The sequence below is a fragment of the Canis lupus genome, chromosome 7 (assembly GCF_048164855.1).
Source record: "Canis lupus baileyi chromosome 7, mCanLup2.hap1, whole genome shotgun sequence".
Lineage (NCBI taxonomy): Eukaryota > Metazoa > Chordata > Mammalia > Carnivora > Canidae > Canis > Canis lupus.
The window spans coordinates 76,111,908-76,134,021 of record NC_132844.1 but is presented as its reverse complement, the minus strand read 5'-3'; positions in this window follow the sequence as shown (position 1 = coordinate 76,134,021).

The window sequence follows — 22,114 nt, the reverse complement described above, 5'->3', positions numbered from 1 at the left end:
CTTCTCACTGCCACAGGAATGCAGCTAGTTGACAGCTAGCTGGCTTCAAGACATGCTTCCCTGAGAGAGCTGAGTACAGGGCAGAACCCTCCCGCATTCTGCCGGACTGTAGGAATAGCTGCTAACATCCTAATGTTAGTGGCTGGGAGAGGTTGCGGGAAAAGCATGTGTGAGCACTGGGCCTGAACTCCCGTGTATCTGAGTTGAATACAGCGATTTCCAACGGCTTTCCTCAACCAGAGTGTAGCTAGGTTCCAAATCCCATGTACGAGCGGGTAGCAGACATCTGCCTCCCATGCATACACACTTCTGAGAGTTTTGCTTATGGCCTGTACCTCCACATCCAGCCTGCTGGTACCCTTGGCTTCTAAAAGGCCTAGGCTCCCTGTTTGACGGAAGTGCTGGGAGAGGTAATTGGAATCTCCCGGCACACAAGACGAGTGCCTCCAAGCTCAATTCACGATTTCCCAGTAATTCTTGTGGTAGACAGGTGCTACATACTAAGTTCCATATGTGAGAAGGTAGCTGAACGCCTTGTCCAAAAACATCTTACTTCTGAGAGTTGAGCCCACCCTCAGTCCCTCACAGTTCCACACTGCCTGCAGAGTGAGTTTCACGCGTCTTCACCAGAGACGATTGCCAGAGTCTTCTGAGTACAAGTTAACAATGCAGACCTGGAGGGTATCTCCAGGTACAGTAGAGTGGTAATCTTGGAACCTCCTTACTCAGAGTACTGCTACCTTCTCACTGCCATAGGAATGCAGCTAGTTGACAGCTGGCTTCAAGACATGCTTCCCTGTGAGAGCTGAGGACAGGGCAGAACCCTCCCGCATCCTGCCTGACTGTAGTAGTAGCTGCTAACATCCTTATGTTAGTGGCTGGGAGAAGTTGCGGGAAAAGCATGTGTGAGCACTGGGCCTGTACTCCCGTGTATCTGAGTTGAATACAGCGATTTCCAATGGTCTTCTTCAATCACAGTGTAGCTAGGTTCCAACTCCCATGTCCGAGAGGGTAGCAGACATCTGCCTCCCATGCATACACACTTCTGAGAGTTGAGCTTATGGCCTGTACCTCCACATCCAGCCTGCTGGTACCCTTGGCTTCTAAAAGGCCAAGGCTCGCTGTTTGACAGAAGTGCTGGGAGAGGTAATTGGAATCACCCGGCACACAAGACTAGTGCCTCCAAGCTCAGTTCAGCGATTTCCTAGTAATTCCTGTGGTAGACTGGTGCTACATACTAAGTTCCATACGTGAGAGGGTAGCTGAACGCCTTGTCCAAAACCATCTTACTTCTGAGAATTGAGCTCAGCCTCAGTCCCTCACAGTTCCACACTGCCTGCAGAGTGAGTTTCACAGGTCTTCAGGAGAGACGTTTGCCAGAGGCTTCTGAGACGCAGGGTAACAATGCAGACCTGGAGGGTATCCCCAGGTGCAGTCGACTGGTAATCTTGGAACCTCCTGACTCAGAATACTGCTACCTTCTCACTGCCATAGGAATGCAGCTAGTTGACAGCTGGCTTCAAGACATGCTTCCCTGTGAGAGCTGAGGACAGGGCAGAACCCTCCCGCATGCTGCCTGACTGTAGGAGTAGCCGCTAACATCCTAATGTTAGTGGCTGGGAGAGGTTGCGGGAAAAGCATGTGTGAGCACTGGGCCTGAACTCCCGTGTATCTGAGTTGAATACAGCGATTTCCAGTGGCCTTCTTCAATCACAGTGTAGCTAGGTTCCAACTCCCATGTCCGAGTGGGTAGCAGACATCTGCATCCCATGCATACACACTTCTGAGAGTTGAGCTTATGGCCTGTACCTCCACATCCAGCCTGCTGGTACCCTTGGCTTCTAAAAGGCCTAGGCTCGCTGTTTGACGGAAGTGCTGGGAGAGGTAATTGGAATCACCCGGCACACAAGACTAGTGCCTCCAAGCTCAGTTCAGCGATTTCCTAGTAATTCCTGTGGTAGACTGGTGCTACATACTAAGTTCCATACGTGAGAGGGTAGCTGAACGCCTTGTCCAAAACCATCTTACTTCTGAGAGTTGAGCTCAGCCTCAGTCCCTCACAGTTCCACACTGCCTGCAGAGTGAGTTTCGCAGGTCTTCAGCAGAGACGTTTGCCAGAGGCTTCTGAGACGCAGGGTAACAATGCAGACTTGGAGGGTATCCCCAGGTGCAGTCGACTGGTAATCTTGGAACCTCCTGACTCAGAATACTGCTACCTTCTCACTGCCATAGGAATGCAGCTAGTTGCCAGCTAGCTGGCTTCAAGACTTGCTTCCCTGAGAGAGCTGAGGACAGGGCAGAACCCTCCCGCATGCTGCCTGACTGTAGGAGTAGCTGCTAAAATCCTAATGTTAGTGGCTGGGAGAGGTTGCGGGAAAAGCATGTGTGAGCACTGGGCCTGAACTCCCGTGTATCTGAGTTGAATACAGCGATTTCCAACGGCTTCCCTCAACCAGAGTGTAGCTAGGTTCCAAATCCCATGGACGAGCGGGTAGCAGACATCTGCCTCCCATGCATACACACTTCTGAGAGTTGAGATTATGGCCTGTACCTCCACATCCAGCCTGCTGGTACCCTTGGCTTCTAAAAGGCCTAGGCTCGCTGTTTGACGGAAGTGCTGGGAGAGGTAATTGGAATCTCCCGGCACACAAGACGAGTGCCTCCAAGCTCAATTCACGATTTCCCAGTAATTCTTGTGGTAGACAGGTGCTACATACTAAGTTCCATATGTGAGATGGTAGCTGAACGCCTTGTCCAAAAGCATCTTACTTCTGAGAGTTGAGCACACCCTCAGTCCCTCACACTTCCACACTGCCTCCAGAGTGAGTTTCACACGTCTTCACCAGAGACGATTGCCAGAGGCTTCTGAGTACAAGTTAACAATGCAGACCTGGAGGGTATCTCCAGGTGCAGTAGAGTGGTAATCTTGGAACCTCCTGACTCAGAGTACTGCTACCTTCTCCTGCCATAGGAATGCAGCTAGTTGACAGCTGGCTTCAAGACATGCTTCCCTGTGAGAGCTGAGGACAGGGCAGAACCCTCCCGCATCCTGCCTGACTGTAGGAGTAGCTGCTAACATCCTTATGTTAGGGGCTGGGAGAGGTTGCGGGAAAAGCATGTGTGAGCACTGGGCCTGAACTCCCGTGTATCTGAGTTGAATACAGCGATTTCCAATGGCCTTCTTCAATCACAGTGTAGCTAGGTTCCAACTCCCATGTCCGAGTGGGTAGCAGACATCTGCCTCCCATGCATACACACTTCTGAGAGTTGAGCTTATGGCCTGTACCTCCACATCCAGCCTGCTGGTACCCTTGGCTTCTAAAAGGCCTAGGCTGACTGTTTGACGGAAGTGCTGGCAGAGGTAATTGGAATCACCCCGCACACAAGACTAGTGCCTCCAAGCTCAGTTCAGCGATTTCCTAGTAATTCCTGTGGTAGACTGGTGCTACATACTAAGTTCCATACGTGAGAGGGTAGCTGAACGCCTTGTCCAAAACCATCTTACTTCGGAGAGTTGAGCTCAGCCTCAGTCCCTCACAGTTCCACACTGCCTGCAGAGTGAGTTTCGCAGGTCTTCAGCAGAGACGTTTGCCAGAGGTTTCTGAGACGCAGGGTAACAATGCAGACCTGGAGGGTATCCCCAGGTGCAGTAGACTGGTAATCTTGGAACCTCCTGACTCAGAATACTGCTACCTTCTCACTGCCATAGGAATGCAGCTAGTTGACAGCTGGCTTCAAGGCATGCTTCCCTGTGAGAGCTGAGGACAGGGCAGAACCCTCCCGCATGCTGCCTGACTGTAGGAGTAGCTGCTAACATCCTAATATTAGTGGCTTGGAGAGGTTGAGGGAAAAGCATGTGTGAGCACTGGGCCTGAACTCCCGTGTATCTGAGTTGTATACAGCGATTTCCAACGAATTTCCTCAACCAGAGTGTAGCTAGGTTCCAAATCCCATGTACGAGCGGGTAGCAGACATCTGCCTCCCATGCATACACACTTCTGAGAGTTGAGCTTATGGCCTGTACCTCCACATCCAGCCTGCTGGTACCCTTGGCTTCTAAAAGGCCTAGGCTCGCTGTTTGACGGAAGTGCTGGGAGAGGTAATTGGAATCTCCCGGCACACAAGACGAGTGCCTCCAAGCTCAATTCACGAATTCCCAGTAATTCTTGTGGTAGACAGGTGCTACATACTAAGTTCCATATGTGAGAAGGTAGCTGAACGCCTTGTCCAAAAGCATCTTACTTCTGAGAGTTGAGCCCACCCTCAGTCCCTCACAGTTCCACACTGCCTGCAGAGTGAGTTTCACACGTCTTCACCAGAGACCATTGCCAGAGGCTTCTGAGTACAAGTTAACAATGCAGACCTGGAGGGTATCTCCAGGTGCAGTAGAGTGGTAATCTTGGAACCTCCTGACTCAGAGTACTGCTACCTTCTCAGTGCCATAGGAATGCAGCTAGTTGACAGCTGGCTTCAAGACATGCTTCCCTGTGAGAGCTGAGGACAGGGCAGAACCCTCCCGCATCCTGCCTGACTGTAGGAGTAGCTGCTAACATCCTTATGTTAGTGGCTGGGAGAGGTTGCGGGAAAAGCATGTGTGAGCACTGGGCCTGAACTCCCGTGTATCTGAGTTGAATACAGCGATTGCCAATGGCCTTCTTCAATCACAGTGTAGCTAGGTTCCAACTCCCATGTCCGAGTGGGTAGCAGACATCTGCCTCCCATGCATACACACTTCTGAGAGTTGAGCTTATGGCCTGTACCTCCACATCCAGCCTGCTGGTACCCTTGGCTTCTAAAAGGCCTAGGCTCGCTGTTTGACGGAAGTGCTGGGAGAGGTAATTGGAATCACCCGGCACACAAGACTAGTGCCTCCAAGCTGAGTTTAGCGATTTCCTAGTAATTCCTGTGGTACACTGGTGCTACATACTAAGTTCCATACGTGAGAGGGTAGCTGAACGCCTTGTCCAAAACCATCTTACTTCTGAGAGTTGAGCTCAGCCTCAGTCCCTCACAGTTCCACACTGCCTGCAGAGTGAGTTTCGCAGGTCTTCAGCAGAGACGTTTGCCAGAGGCTTCTGAGAGGCAGGGTAACAATGCAGACCTGGAGGGTATCCCCAGGTGCAGTCGACTGGTAATCTTGGAACCTCCTGACTCAGAATACTGCTACCTTCTCACTGCCATAGGAATGCAGCTAGTTGACAGCTGGCTTCAAGACATGCTTCCCTGTGAGAGCTGAGGACAGGGCAGAACCCTCCCGCATGCTGCCTGACTGTAGGAGTAGCTGCTAACATCCTTATGTTAGTGGCTGGGAGAGGTTGCGGGAAAAGCATGTGTGAGCACTGGGCCTGAACTCCCGTGTATCTGAGTTGAATACAGCGATTTCCAACGGCTTTCCTCAACCAGAGTGTAGCTAGGTTCCAACTCCCATGTCCGAGTGGGTAGCAGACATCTGCCTCCCATGCATACACACTTCTGAGAGTTGACCTTATGGCCTGTACCTCCACATCCAGCCTGCTGGTACCCTTGGCTTCTAAAAGGCCTAGGCTCGCTGTTTGACGGAAGTGCTGGGAGAGGTAATTGGAATCACCCGGCACACAAGACTAGTGCCTCCAAGCTGAGTTCAGCGATTTCCTAGTAATTCCTGTGGTAGACTGGTGCTACATACTAAGATCCATACGTGAGAGGGTAGCTGAACGCCTTGTCCAAAACCATCTTACTTCTGAGAGTTGAGCTCAGCCTCAGTCCCTCACAGTTCCACACTGCCTGCAGAGTGAGTTTCGCAGGTCTTCAGCAGAGACGTTTGCCAGAGGCTTCTGAGACGCAGGGTAACAATGCAGACCTGGAGGGTATCCCCAGGTGCAGTCGACTGGTAATCTTGGAACCTCCTGACTCAGAATACTGCTACCTTCTCACTGCCATAGGAATGCAGCTAGTTGACAGCTGGCTTCAAGACATGCTTCCCTGTGAGAGCTGAGGACAGGGCAGAACCTTCCCGCATGCTGCCTGACTGTAGGAGTAGCTGCTAACATCCTTATGTTAGTGGCTGGGAGAGGTTGCGGGAAAAGCATGTGTGATCACTGGGCCTGAACTCCCGTGTATCTGAGTTGAATACAGCGATTTCCAGTGGCCTTCTTCAATCACAGTGTAGCTAGGTTCCAACTCCCATGTCCGAGTGGGTAGCAGACATCTGCATCCCATGCATACACACTTCTGAGAGTTGAGCTTATGGCCTGTACCTCCACATCCAGCCTGCTGGTACCCTTGGCTTCTAAAAGGCCTAGGCTCGCTGTTTGACGGAAGTGCTGGGAGAGGTAATTGGAATCACCCGGCACACAAGACTAGTGCCTCCAAGCTGAGTTCAGCGATTTCCTAGTAATTCCTGTGGTAGACTGGTGCTACATACTAAGTTCCATACGTGAGAGGGTAGCTGAACGCCTTGTCCAAACCATCTTACTTCTGAGAGTTGAGCTCAGCCTCAGTCCCTCACAGTTCCACACTGCCTGCAGAGTGAGTTTCGCAGGTCTTCAGCAGAGACGTTTGCCAGAGGCTTCTGAGACGCAGGGTAACAATGCAGACTTGGAGGGTATCCCCAGGTGCAGTCGACTGGTAATCTTGGAACCTCCTGACTCAGAATACTGCTACCTTCTCACTGCCATAGGAATGCAGCTAGTTGCCAGGAGCTGGCTTCAAGACTTGCTTCCCTTAGAGAGCTGAGGACAGGGCAGAACCCTCCCGCATGCTGCCTGACTGTAGGAGTAGCTGCTAACATCCTAATGTTAGTGGCTGGGAGAGGTTGCGGGAAAAGCATGTGTGAGCACTGGGCCTGAACTCCCGTGTATCTGAGTTGAATACAGCGATTTCCAACGGCTTCCCTCAACCAGAGTGTAGCTAGGTTCCAAATCCCATGTACGAGCGGGTAGCAGACATCTGCCTCCCATGCATACACACTTCTGAGAGTTGAGCTTATGGCCTGTACCTCCACATCCAGCCTGCTGGTACCCTTGGCTTCTAAAAGGCCTAGGCTCGCTGTTTGACGGAAGTGCTGGGAGAGGTAATTGGAATCTCCCGGCACACAAGACGAGTGCCTCCAAGCTCAATTCACGATTTCCCAGTAATTCTTGTGGTAGACAGGTGCTACATACTAAGTTCCATATGTGAGATGGTAGTTGAACGCCTTGTCCAAAAGCATCTTACTTCTGAGAGTTGAGCACACCCTCAGTCCCTCACACTTCCACACTGCCTGCAGAGTGAGTTTCACACGTCTTCACCAGAGAAGATTGCCAGAGGCTTCTGAGTACAAGTTAACAATGCAGACCTGGAGGGCATCTCCAGGTGCAGTAGAGTGGTAATCTTGGAACCTCCTGACTCAGAGTACTGCTACCTTCTCCTGCCATAGGAATGCAGCTAGTTGACAGCTGGCTTCAAGACATGCTTCCCTGTGAGAGCTGAGGACAGGGCAGAACCCTCCCGCATCCTGCCTGACTGTAGGAGTAGCTGCTAACATCCTTATGTTAGTGGCTGGGAGAGGTTGCGGGAAAAGCATGTGTGAGCACTGGGCCTGAACTCCCGTGTATCTGAGTTGAATACAGCGATTTCCAATGGCCTTCTTCAATCACAGTGTAGCTAGGTTCCAACTCCAATGTCCGAGTGGGTAGCAGACATCTGCCTCCCATGCATACACACTTTTGAGAGTTGAGCTTATGGCCTGTACCTCCACACCCAGGCTGCTGGTACACTTGGCTTCTAAAAGGCCTAGGCTCGCTGTTTGACGGAAGTGCTGGGAGAGGTAATTGGAATCACCCGGCACACAAGACTAGTGCCTCCAAGCTCAGTTCAGCGATTTCCTAGTAATTCCTGTGGTAGACTGGTGCTACATACTAAGTTCCATACGTGAGAGGGTAGCTGAACGCCTTGTCCAAAACCATCTTACTTCTGAGAGTTGAGCTCAGCCTCAGTCCCTCACAGTTCCACACTGCCTGCAGAGTGAGTTTCGCAGGTCTTCAGCAGAGACGTTTGCCAGAGGCTTCTGAGACGCAGGGTAACAATGCAGACCTGGAGGGTATCCCCAGGTGCGGTCGACTGGTAATCTTGGAACCTCCTGATTCAGAATACTGCTACCTTCTCACTGCCATAGGAATGCAGCTAGTTGACAGCTGGCTTCAAGACATGCTTCCCTGTGAGAGCTGAGGACAGGGCAGAACCCTCCCGCATGCTGCCTGACTGTAGGAGTAGCTGCTAAAATCCTTATGTTAGTGGCTGGTAGAGGTTGCGGGAAAAGCATGTGTGAGCACTGGGCCTGAACTCCCGTGTACCTGAGTTGAATACAGCGATTTCCAACGGCTTTCCTCAACCAGAGTGTAGCTAGGTTCCAAATCCCATGTACGAGCGGGTAGCAGACATCTGCCTCCCATGTATATACACTTCTGAGAGTTGAGCTTATGGCCTGTACCTCCACAGCCAGCCTGCTGGTACCCTTGGCTTCTAAAAGTCCTAGGCTCGCTGTTTGACGGAAGTGCTGGGAGAGGTAATTGGAATCACCCGGCACACAAGACTAGTGCCTCCAAGCTCAGTTCAGCGATTTCCTAGTAATTCCTGTGGAAGACTGGTGCTACATACTAAGTTCCATACGTGAGAGGGTAGCTGAACGCCTTGTCCAAAACCATCTTACTTCGGAGAGTTGAGGTCAGCCTCAGTCCCTCACAGTTCCACACTGCCTGCAGAGTGAGTTTCGCAGGTCTTCAGCAGAGACGTTTGCAAGAGGCTTCTGAGACGCAGGGTAACAATGCAGACCTGGAGGGTATCCCCAGGTGCAGTCGACTGGTAATCTTGGAACCTCCTGACTCAGAATACTGCTACCTTCTCACTGCCATAGGAATGCAGCTAGTTGACAGCTGGCTTCAAGACATGCTTCCCTGTGAGAGCTGAGGACAGGGCAGAACCCTCCCTCATGCTGCCTGACTGTAGGAGTAGCTGCTAACATCCTTATGTTAGTGGCTAGGAGAGGTTGCGGGAAAAGCATGTGTGAGCACTGGGCCTGAACTCCCGTGTATCTGAGTTGAATACAGCGATTTCCAACGGCTTTCCTCAACCAGAGTGTAGCTAGGTTCCAAATCCCATGTACGAGCGTGTAGCAGTCATCTGCCTCCCATGCATACACACTTCTGAGAGTTGAGCTTATGGCCTGTACCTCCACAGCCAGCCTGCTGGTACCCTTGGCTTCTAAAAGGCCTAGGCTCGCTGTTTGACGGAAGTGCTGGGAGAGGTAATTGGAATCTCCCGGCACACAATTCGAGTGCCTCCAAGCTCAATTCACGATTTCCCAGTAATTCTTGTGGTAGACAGGTGCTACATACTAAGTTCCATATGTGAGAAGGTAGCTGAACGCCTTGTCCAAAAGCATCTTTCTTCTGAGAGTTGAGCACACCCTCAGTCCCTCACAGTTCCACACTGCCTGCAGAGTGAGTTTCACACGTCTTCACCAGAGACGATTGCCAGAGGCTTCTGAGTACAAGTTAACAATGCAGACCTGGAGGGTATCTTCAGGTGCAGTAGAGTGGTAATCTTGGAACCTCCTGACTCAGAGTACTGCTACTTTCTCACTGCCATAGGAATGCAGCTAGTTGACAGCTGGCTTCAAGACATGCTTCCCTGTGAGAGCTGAGGACAGGGCAGAACCCTCCCGCATGCTGCCTGACTGTAGGAGTAGCTGCTAACATCCCTATGTTAGTGGCTGGGAGAGGTTGCGGGAAAAGCATGTGTGAGCACTGGGCCTGAACTCCCGTGTATCTGAGTTGAATACAGCGATTTCCAACGGCTTTCCTCAACCAGAGTGTAGCTAGGTTCCAAATCCCATGTACGAGCGGGTAGCAGACATCTGCCTCCCATGCATACACACTTCTGAGAGTTGAGCTTATGGCCTGTACCTCCACAGCCAGCCTGCTGGTACCCTTGGCTTCTAAAAGGCCTAGGCTCAGAAGATATTTGCAAATGACATATCAGATAAAGGGCTAGTTTCCAAGATCTATAAAGAACTTATTAAACTCAACACCAAAGAAACAAACAATCCAATCATGAAATGGGCAAAAGACATGAACAGAAATCTCACAGAGGAAGACATAGACATGGCCAACATGCATGTGAGAAAATGCTCTGCATCACTTGCCATCAGGGAAATACAAATCAAAACTACAATGAGATACCACCTCACCCCAGTGAGAATGGGGAAAATTAACAAGGCAGGAAACAACAAATGTTGGAGAGGATGCGGAGAAAAGGGAACCCTCTTACACTGTTGGTGGGAATGTGAACTGGTGCAGCCACTCTGGAAAACTGTGTGGAGGTTCCTCAAAGAGTTAAAAATAGACCTGCCCTACGACCCAGCAATTGCACTGTTGGGGATTTACCCCAAAGATACAAATGCAATGAAACGCCGGGACACCTGCACCCCGATGTTTCTAGCAGCAATGGCCACGATAGCCAAACTGTGGAAGGAGCCTCGGTGTCCAACGAAAGATGAATGGATAAAGAAGATGTGGTTTATGTATACAATGGAATATTACTCAGCTATTAGAAATGACAAATACCCACCATTTGCTTCAACGTGGATGGAACTGGAGGGTATTATGCTGAGTGAAGTAAGTCAGTCGGAGAAGGACAAACATTATATGTTCTCATTCATTTGGGGAATATAAATAATAGTGAAAGGGAAAATAAGGGAAGGGAGAAGAAATGTGTGGGAAATATCAGAAAGGGAGACAGAACGTTAAGACTGCTAACTCTGGGAAACGAACTAGGGGTGGTAGAAGGGGAGGAGGGCGGGGGGTGGGAGTGAATGGGTGACGGGCACTGGGTGTTATTCTGTATGTTAGTAAATTGAACACCAATAAAAAAAATAAATAAATAAAAAAAAATAATAAAAAATAAAAGGCCTAGGCTCGCTGTTTGACGGAAGTGCTGGGAGAGGTAATTGGAATCTCCCGGCACACAAGACGAGTGCCTCCAAGCTCAATTCACGATTTCCCAGTAATTCTTGTGGTAGACAGGTGCTACATACTAAGTTCCATATGTGAGAAGGTAGCTGAACGCCTTGTCCAAAAGCATCTTACTTCTGAGAGTTGAGCACACCCTCAGTCCCTCACACTTCCACACTGCCTGCAGAGTGAGTTTCACACGTCTTCACCAGAGACGATTGCCAGAGGCTTCTGAGTACAAGTTAACAATGCAGACCTGGAGGGTATCTCCAGGTGCAGTAGAGTGGTAATCTTGGAACCTCCTGACTCAGAGTACTGCTACCTTCTCACTGCCATAGGAATGCAGCTAGTTGACAGCTGGCTTCAAGACATGCTTCCCTGTGAGAGCTGAGGACAGGGCAGAACCCTCCCGCATCCTGCCTGACTGTAGGAGTAGCTGCTAACATCCTAATGTTAGTGGCTGGGAGAGGTTGCGGGAAAAGCATGTGTGAGCACTGGGCCTGAACTCCCGTGTATCTGAGTTGAATACAGCGATTTCCAATGGCCTTCTTCAATCACAGTGTAGCTAGGTTCCAACTCCCATGTCCGAGTGGGTAGCAGACATCTGCCTCCCATGCATACACACTTCTGAGAGTTGAGCTTATGGCCTGTACCTCCACAGCCAGCCTGCTGGTACCCTTGGCTTCTAAAAGGCCTAGGCTCGCTGTTTGACGGAAGTGCTGGGAGAGGTAATTGGAATCTCCCGGCACACAAGACGAGTGCCTCCAAGCTCAATTCACGATTTCCCAGTAATTCTTGTGGTAGACAGGTGCTACATACTAAGTTCCATATGTGAGAAGGTAGCTGAACGCCTTGTCCAAAAGCATCTTACTTCTGAGTGTTGAGCACACCCTCAGTCCCTCACACTTCCACACTGCCTGCAGAGTGAGTTTCACACGTCTTCACCAGAGACGATTGCCAGAGGCTTCTGAGTACAAGTTAACAATGCAGACCTGGAGGGTATCTCCAGGTGCAGTAGAGTGGTAATCTTGGAACCTCCTGACTCAGAGTACTGCTACCTTCTCACTGCCATAGGAATGCAGCTAGTTGACAGCTGGCTTCAAGACATGCTTCCCTGTGAGAGCTGAGGACAGGGCAGAACCCTCCCGCATCCTGCCTGACTGTAGGAGTAGCTGCTAACATCCTAATGTTAGTGGCTGGGAGAGGTTGCGGGAAAAGCATGGGTGAGCACTGGGCCTGAACTCCCGTGTATCTGAGTTGAATACAGCGATTTCCAATGGCCTTCTTCAATCACAGTGTAGCTAGGTTCCAACTCCCATGTCCGAGGGGGTAGCAGACATCTGCCTCCCATGCATACACACTTCTGAGAGTTGAGCTTATGGCCTGTACCTCCACATCCAGCCTGCTGGTACCCTTGGCTTCTAAAAGGCCTAGGCTCGCTGTTTGACGGAAGTGCTGGGAGAGGTAATTGGAATCACCCGGCACACAAGACTAGTGCCTCCAAGCTCAGTTCAGGGATTTCCTAGTAATTCCTGTGGTAGAGTGGTGCTACATACTAAGTTCAATACGTGAGAGGGTAGCTGAACACCTTGTCCAAAACCATCTTACTTCTGAGAGTTGAGCTCAGCCTCAGTCCCTCACAGTTCCACACTGCCTGCAGAGTGAGTTTCGCAGGTCTTCAGCAGAGACGTTTGCCGAAGGCTTCTGAGACGCAGGGTAACAATGCAGACCTGGAGGGTATCCCCAGGTGCAGTCGACTGGTAATCTTGGAACCTCCTGACTCAGAATACTGCTACTTTCTCACTGCCATAGGAATGCAGCTAGTTGACAGCTGGCTTCAAGACATGCTTCCCTGTGAGAGCTGAGGACAGGGCAGAACCCTCCCGCATGCTGCCTGACTGTAGGAGTAGCTGCTAACATCCTTATGTTAGTGGCTGGGAGAGGTTGCGGGAAAAGCATGTGTGAGCACTGGGCCTGAACTTCCGTGTACCTGAGTTGAATACAGCGATTTCCAACGGCTTTCCTCAACCAGAGTGTAGCTAGGTTCCAAATCCCATGTACGAGCGGGTAGCAGACATCTGCCTCCCATGCATACACACTTCTGAGAGTTGAGCTTATGGCCTGTACCTCCACAGCCAGCCTGCTGGGACCCTTGGCTTCTAAAAGGCCGAGGCTCGCTGTTTGACGGAAGTGCTGGGAGAGGTAATTGGAATCTCCCGGCACACAAGACCAGTGCCTCCAAGCTCAATTCACGATTTCCCAGTAATTCTTGTGGTAGACAGGTGCTACATACTAAGTTCCATATGTGAGAAGGTAGCTGAACGCCTTGTCCAAAAGCATCTTACTTCTGAGAGTTGAGCACACCCTCAGTCCCTCACACTTCCACACTGCCTGCAGAGTGAGTTTCACACGTCTTCACCAGAGACGATTGCCAGAGGCTTCTGAGTACAAGTTAACAATGCAGACATGGAGGGTATCTCCAGGTGCAGTAGAGTGGTAATCTTGGAACCTCCTGACTCAGAGTACTGCTACATTCTCACTGCCATAGGAATGCAGCTAGTTGACAGCTGGCTTCAAGACATGCTTCCCTGTGAGAGCTGAGGACAGGGCAGAACCCTCCCGCATCCTGCCTGACTGTAGGAGTAGCTGCTAACATCCTTATGTTAGTGGCTGGGAGAGGTTGCGGGAAAAGCATGTTTGAGCACTGGGCCTGAACTCCCGTGTATCTGAGTTGAATACAGCGATTTCCAATGGCCTTCTTCAATCACAGTGTAGCTAGGTTCCAACTCCCATGTCCGAGTGGGTAGCAGACATCTGCCTCCCATGCATACACACTTCTGAGAGTTGAGCTTATGGCCTGTACCTCCACATCCAGCCTGCTGGTACCCTTGGCTTCTAAAAGGCCTAGGCTCGCTGTTTGACGGAAGTGCTGGGAGAGGTAATTGGAATCACCCGGCACACAAGACTAGTGCCTCCAAGCTCAGTTCAGCGATTTCCTAGTAATTCCTGTGGTAGACTGGTGCTACATACTAAGTTCCATACGTGAGAGGGTAGCTGAACGCCTTGTCCAAAACCATCTTACTTCTGAGAGTTGAGCTCAGCCTCAGTCCCTCACAGTTCCACACTGCCTGCAGAGTGAGTTTCGCAGGTCTTCAGCAGAGACGTTTGCCAGAGGTTTCTGAGACGCAGGGTAACAATGCAGACCTGGAGGGTATCCCCAGGTGCAGTCAACTGGTAATCTTGGAACCTCCTGACTCAGAATACTGCTACCTTCTCACTGCCATAGGAATGCAGCTAGTTGACAGCTGGCTTCAAGACATGCTTCCCTGTGAGAGCTGAGGACAGGGCAGAACCCTCCCGCATGCTGCCTGACTGTAGGAGTAGCTGCTAACATCCTTATGTTTGTGGCTGGGAGAGGTTGCGGGAAAAGCATGTGTGAGCACTGGGCCTGAACTCCCGTGTATCTGAGTTGAATACAGCGATTTCCAACGGCTTTCCTCAACCAGAGTGTAGCTAGGTTCCAAATCCCATGTACGAGCGGGTAGCAGACATCTGCCTCCCATGCATACACACTTCTGAGAGTTGAGCTTATGGCCTGTACCTCCACAGCCAGCCTGCTGGTACCCTTGGCTTCTAAAAGGCCTAGGCTCAGAAAATATTTGCAAATGACATATCAGATAAAGGGCTAGTTTCCAAGATCTATAAAGAACTTATTAAACTCAACACCAAAGAAACAAACAATCCAATCATGAAATGGGCAAAAGACATGAACAGAAATCTCACAGAGGAAGACATAGACATGGCCAACATGCATGTGAGAAAATGCTCTGCATCACTTGCCATCAGGGAAATACAAATCAAAACTACAATGAGATACCACCTCACCCCAGTGAGAATGGGGAAAATTAACAAGGCAGGAAACAACAAATGTTGGAGAGGATGCGGAGAAAAGGGAACCCTCTTACACTGTTGGTGGGAATGTGAACTGGTGCAGCCACTCTGGAAAACTGTGTGGAGGTTCCTCAAAGAGTTAAAAATAGACCTGCCCTACGACCCAGCAATTGCACTGTTGGGGATTTACCCCAAAGATACAAATGCAATGAAACGCCGGGACACCTGCACCCCGATGTTTCTAGCAGCAATGGCCACGATAGCCAAACTGTGGAAGGAGCCTCGGTGTCCAACGAAAGATGAATGGATAAAGAAGATGTGGTTTATGTATACAATGGAATATTACTCAGCTATTAGAAATGACAAATACCCACCATTTGCTTCAACGTGGATGGAACTGGAGGGTATTATGCTGAGTGAAGTAAGTCAGTCGGAGAAGGACAAACATTATATGTTCTCATTCATTTGGGGAATATAAATAATAGTGAAAGGGAAAATAAGGGAAGGGAGAAGAAATGTGTGGGAAATATCAGAAAGGGAGACAGAACGTTAAGACTGCTAACTCTGGGAAACGAACTAGGGGTGGTAGAAGGGGAGGAGGGCGGGGGGTGGGAGTGAATGGGTGACGGGCACTGGGTGTTATTCTGTATGTTAGTAAATTGAACACCAATAAAAAAATAAATAAATAAAAAAATAATAATAAAAAATAAAAGGCCTAGGCTCGCTGTTTGACGGAAGTGCTGGGAGAGGTAATTGGAATCTCCCGGCACACAAGACGAGTGCCTCCAAGCTCAATTCACGATTTCCCAGTAATTCTTGTGGTAGACAGGTGCTACATACTAAGTTCCATATGTGAGAAGGTAGCTGAACGCCTTGTCCAAAAGCATCTTACTTCTGAGAGTTGAGCACACCCTCAGTCCCTCACACTTCCACACTGCCTGCAGAGTGAGTTTCACACGTCTTCACCAGAGACGATTGCCAGAGTCTTCTGAGTACAAGTTAACAATGCAAACCTGGAGGGTGTCTCCAGGTGCAGTAGAGTGGTAATCTTGGAACCTCCTGACTCAGAGTACTGCTACCTTCTCACTGCCTTAGGAATGCAGCTAGTTGACAGCTGGCTTCAAGACATGCTTCCCTGTGAGAGCTGAGGACAGGGCAGAACCCTCCCGCATCCTGCCTGACAGTAGGAGTAGCTGCTAACATCCTAATGTTAGTGGCTGGGAGAGGTTGCGGGAAAAGCATGTGTGAGCACTGGGCCTGAACTCCCGTGTATCTGAGTTGAATACAGCGATTTCCAATGGACTTCTTCAATCACAGTGTAGCTAGGTTCCAACTCCCATGTCCGAGTGGGTAGCAGACATCTGCCTCCCATGCATACACACTTCTGAGAGTTGAGCTTATGGCCTGTACCTCCACAGCCAGCCTGCTGGTACCCTTGGCTTCTAAAAGGCCTAGGCTCGCTGTTTGACGGAAGTGCTGGGAGAGGTAATTGGAATCACCCGGCACACAAGACTAGTGCCTCCAAGCTCAGTTCAGCGATTTCCTAGTAATTCCTGTGGTAGACTGGTGCTACATACTAAGTTCCATACGTGAGAGGGTAGCTGAACGCCTTGTCCAAAACCATCTTACTTCTGAGAGTTGAGCTCAGCCTCAGTCCCTCACAGTTCCACACTGCCTGCAGAGTGAGTTTCGCAGGTCTTCAGCAGAGACGTTTGCCAGAGGCTTCTGAGACGCAGGGTAACAATGCAGACCTGGAGGGTATCCCCAGGTGCAGTCGACTGGTAATCTTGGAACCTCCTGACTCAGAATACTGCTACCTTCTCACTGCCATAGGAATGCAGCTAGTTGACAGCTGGCTTCAAGACATGCTTCCCTGTGAGAGCTGAGGACAGGGCAGAACCCTCCCGCATGCTGCCTGACTGTAGGAGTAGGTGCTAACATCCTTATGTTAGTGGCTGGGAGAGGTTGCGGGAAAAGCATGTGTGAGCACTGGGCCTGAACTCCCGTCTATCTGAGTTGAATACAGCGATTTCCAACGGCTTTCCTCAACCAGAGTGTAGCTAGGTTCCAAATCCCATGTACGAGCGGGTAGCAGACATCTGCCTCCCATGCATACACACTTCTGAGAGTTGAGCTTATGGCCTGTACCTCCACAGCCAGCCTGCTGGTACCCTTGGCTTCTAAAAGGCCTAGGCTCGCTGTTTGACGGATGTGCTGGGAGAGGTAATTGGAATCTCCCGGCACACAAGACGAGTGCCTCCAAGCTCAATTCACGATTTCCCAGTAATTCTTGTGGTAGACAGGTGCTACATACTAAGTTCCATATGTGAGAAGGTAGCTGAACGCCTTGTCCAAAAGCATCTTACTTCTGAGAGTTGAGCACACCCTCAGTCCCTCACACTTCCACACTGCCTGCAAAGTGAGTTTCACACGTCTTCACCAGAGACGATTGCCAGAGGCTTCTGAGTACAAGTTAACAATGCAGACTTGGAGGGTATCTCCAGGTGCAGTAGAGTGGTAATCTTGGAACCTCCTGACTCAGAGTACTGCTACCTTCTCACTGCCATAGGAATGCAGCTAGTTGACAGCTGGCTTCAAGACATGCTTCCCTGTGAGAGCTGAGGACAGGGCAGAACCCTCCCGCATCCTGCCTGACTGTAGGAGTAGCTGCTAACATCCTAATGTTAGTGGCTGGGAGAGGTTGCGGGAAAAGCATGTGTGAGCACTGGGCCTGAACTCCCGTGTATCTGAGTTGAATACAGCGATTTCCAATGGCCTTCTTCAATCACAGTGTAGCTAGGTTCCAACTCCCATGTCCGAGTGGGTAGCAGACATCTGCCTCCCATGCATACACACTTCTGAGAGTTGAGCTTATGGCCTGTACCTCCACAGCCAGCCTGCTGGTACCAGTGGCTTCTAAAAGGCCTAGTCTCGCTGTTTGACGGAAGTGCTGGGAGAGGTAATTGGAATCTGCCGGCACACAAGACGAGTGCCTCCAAGCTCAATTCACGATTTCCCAGTAATTCTTGTGGTAGACAGGTGCTACATACTAAGTTCCATATGTGAGAAGGTAGATGAACGCCTTGTCCAAAAGCATCTTACTTCTGAGAGTTGAGCACACCCTCAGTCCCTCACACTTCCACACTGCCTGCAGAGTGAGTTTCACACGTCTTCACCAGAGACGATTGCCAGAGGCTTCTGAGTACTAGTTAACAATGCAGACCTGGAGGGTATCTCCAGGGGCAGTAGAGTGGTAATCTTGGAACCTCCTGACTCAGAGTACTGCTACCTTCTCACTGCCATAGGAATGCAGCTAGTTGACAGCTGGCTTCAAGACATGCTTCCCTGTGAGAGCTGAGGACAGGGCAGAACCCTCCCGCATCCTGCCTGACTGTAGGATTAGCTGCTAACATCCTAATGTTAGTGGCTGGGAGAGGTTGCGGGAAAAGCATGTGTAAGCACTGGGCCTGAACTCCCGTGTATCTGAGTTGAATACAGCGGTTTCCAATGGCCTTCTTCAATCACAGTGTAGCTAGGTTCCAACTCCCATGTCCGAGTGGGTAGCAGACATCTGCCTCCCATGCATACACACTTCTGAGAGTTGAGCTTATGGCCTGTACCTCCACATCCAGCCTGCTGGTACCCTTGGCTTCTAAAAGGCCTAGGCTCGCTGTTTGACGGAAGTGCTGGGAGAGGTAATTGGAATCACCCGGCACACAAGACGAGTGCCTCCAAGCTCAGTTCAGCGATTTCCTAATAATTCCTGTGGTAGACTGGTGCTACATACTAAGTTCCATACGTGAGAGGGTAGCTGAACGCCTTGTCCAAAACCATCTTACTTCTGAGAGTTGAGCTCAGCCTCAGTCCCTCACAGTTCCACACTGCCTGCAGAGTGAGTTTCGCAGGTCTTCAGCAGAGACGTTTGCCAGAGGCTTCTGAGACGCAGGGTAACAATGCAGACCTGGAGGGTATCCCCAGGTGCAGTCGACTGGTAATCTTGGAACATCCTGATTCAGAATACTGCTACCTTCTCACTGCCATAGGAATGCAGCTAGTTGACAGCTGGCTTCAAGACATGCTTCCCTGTGAGAGCTGAGGACAGGGCAGAACCCTCCCGCATGCTGCCTGACTGTAGGAGTAGCTGCTAACATCCTTATGTTAGTGGCTGGGAGAGGTTGCGGGAAAAGCATGTGTGAGCACTGGCCCTGAACTCCCGTGTATCTGAGTTGAATACAGCGATTTCCATGGCTTTCCTCAACCAGAGTGTAGCTAGGTTCCAAATCCCATGTACGAGCGGGTAGCAGACATCTGCCTTCCATGCATACACACTTCTGAGAGTTGAGCTTATGGCCTGTACCTCCACAGCCAGCCTGCTGGTACCCTTGGCTTCTAAAAGGCCTAGGATCTCTGTTTGACGGAAGTGCTGGGAGAGGTAATTGGAATCACCCGGCACACAAGACTAGTGCCTCCAAGCTCAGTTCAACGATTTCCTAGTAATTCCTGTGGTAGACTGGTGCTACATACTAAGTTCCATACGTGAGAGGGTAGCTGAACGCCTTGTCCAAAACCATCTTACTTCTGAGAGTTGAGCTCAGCCTCAGACCCTCACAGTTCCACACTGCCTGCAGAGTGAGTTTCGCAGGTCTTCAGCAGAGACGTTTGCCAGAGGCTTCTGAGACGCAGGGTAACAATGCAGACCTGGAGGTTATCCCCAGGTGCAGTCGACTGGTAATCTTGGAACCTCCTGACTCAGAATACTGCTACCTTCTCACTGCCATAGGAATGCAGCTAGTTGACAGCTGGCTTCAAGACATGCTTCCCTGTGAGAGCTCAGGACAGGGCAGAACCCTCCCGCATGCTGCCTGACTGTAGGAGTAGCTGCTAACATCCTTATGTAAGTGGCTGGGAGAGGTTGCGGGAAAAGCATGTTTGAGCACTGGGCCTGAACTCCCGTGTATCTGAGTTGAATACAGCGATTTCCAACGGCTTTCCTCAACCAGAGTGTAGCTAGGTTCCAACTCCCATGTCCGAGTGGGTAGCAGACATCTGCCTCCCATGCATACACACTTCTGAGAGTTGAGCGTATGGCCTGTACCTCCACATCCAGCCTGCTGGTACCCTTGGCTTCTAAAAGGCCTAGGCTCGCTGTTTGACGGAAGTGCTGGGAGAGGTAATTGGAATCACCCGGCACACAAGACTAGTGCCTCCAAGCTCAGTTCAGCGATTTCCTAGTAATTCCTGTGGTAGACTGGTGCTACATACTAAGTTCCATACGTGAGAGGGTAGCTGAACGCCTTGTCCAAAACCATCTTACTTCTGAGAGTTGAGCTCAGCCTCAGTCCCTCACAGTTCCACACTGCCTGCAGAGTGAGTTTCGCAGGTCTTCAGCAGAGACGTTTGCCAGAGGCTTCTGAGACGCAGGGTAACAATGCAGACCTGGAGGGTATCCCCAGGTGCAGTCGACTGGTAATCTTGGAACCTCCTGACTCAGAGTACTGCTACTTTCTCACTGCCATAGGAATGCAGCTAGTTGACAGCTGGCTTCAAGACATGCTTCCCTGTGAGAGCTGAGGACAGGGCAGAACCTACCCGCATGCTGCCTGACTGTAGGAGGAGCTGCTAACATCCTTATGTTAGTGGCTGGGAGAGGTTGCGGGAAAAGCATGTGTGAGCACTGGGCCTGAACTCCCGTGTATCTGAGTTGAATACAGCGATTTCCAACGGCTTTCCTCAACCAGAGTGTAGCTAGGTTCCAAATCCCATGTACGAGCGGGTAGGAGACATCTGCCTCCCATGCATACACACTTCTGAGAGTTGAGCTTATGGCCTGTACCTCCACATCCAGCCTGCTGGTACCGTTGGCTTCTAAAAGGCCTAGGCTCGCTGTTTGACGGATGTGCTGGGAGAGGTAATTGGAATCTCCCGGCACACAAGACGAGTGCCTCCAAGCTCAATTCACGATTTCCCAGTAATTCTTGTGGTAGACAGGTGCTACATACTAAGTTCCATATGTGAGAAGGTAGATGAACGCCTTGTCCAAAAGCATCTTACTTCTGAGAGTTGAGCACACCCTCAGTCCCTCACACTTCCACACTGCCTGCAGAGTGAGTTTCACACGTCTTCACCAGAGACGATTGCCAGAGGCTTCTGAGTACAAGTTAACAATGCAGACCTGGAAGGTAACTCCAGGTGCAGTAGAGTGGTAATCTTGGAACCTCCTGACTCAGAGTACTGCTACCCTCTCACTGCCATAGGAATGCAGCTAGTTGACAGCTGGCTTCAAGACATGCTTCCCTGTGAGAGCTGAGGACAGGGCAGAACCCTCCCGCATCCTGCCTGACTGTAGGAGTAGCTGCTAACATCCTTATGTTAGTGGCTGGGAGAGGTTGCGGGAAAAGCATGTGTGAGCACTGGGCCTGAACTCCCGTGTATCTGAGTTGAATACAGCGATTTCCAACGGCTTTCCTCAACCAGAGTGTAGCTAGGTTCCAACTCCCATGTCCGAGTGGGTAGCAGACATCTGCCTCCCATGCATACACACTTCTGAGAGTTGAGCTTATGGCCTGTACCTCCACATCCAGCCTGCTGGTACCCTTGGCTTCTAAAAGGCCTAGGCTCGCTGTTTGACGGAAGTGCTGGGAGAGGTAATTGGAATCACCCGGCACACAAGACTAGTGCCTCCAAGCTCAGTTCAGCGATTTCCTAGTAATTCCTGTGGTAGACTGGTGCTACATACTAAGTTCCATACGTGAGAGGGTAGGTGAACGCCTTGTCCAAAACCATCTTACTTCTGAGAGTTGAGCTCAGCCTCAGTCCTTCACAGTTCCACACTGCCTGCAGAGTGAGTTTCGCAGGTCTTCAGCAGAGACGTTTGCCAGAGGCTTCTGAGATGCAGGGTAACAATGCAGACCTGGAGGGTATCCCCAGGTGCAGTCGACTGGTAATCTTGGAACCTCCTGACTCAGAATACTGCTACCTTCTCACTGCCATAGGAATGCAGCTAGTTGACAGCTGGCTTCAAGACATGCTTCCCTGTGAGAGCTGAGGACAGGGCAGAACCTACCCGCATGCTGCCTGACTGTAGGAGTAGCTGCTAACATCCTTATGTTAGTGGCTGGGAGAGGTTGCGGGAAAAGCATGTGTGAGCACTGGGCCTGAACTCCCGTGTATCTGAGTTGAATACAGCGATTTCAAACGGCTTTCCTCAACCAGAGTGTAGCTAGGTTCCAAATCCCATGTACGAGCGGGTAGGA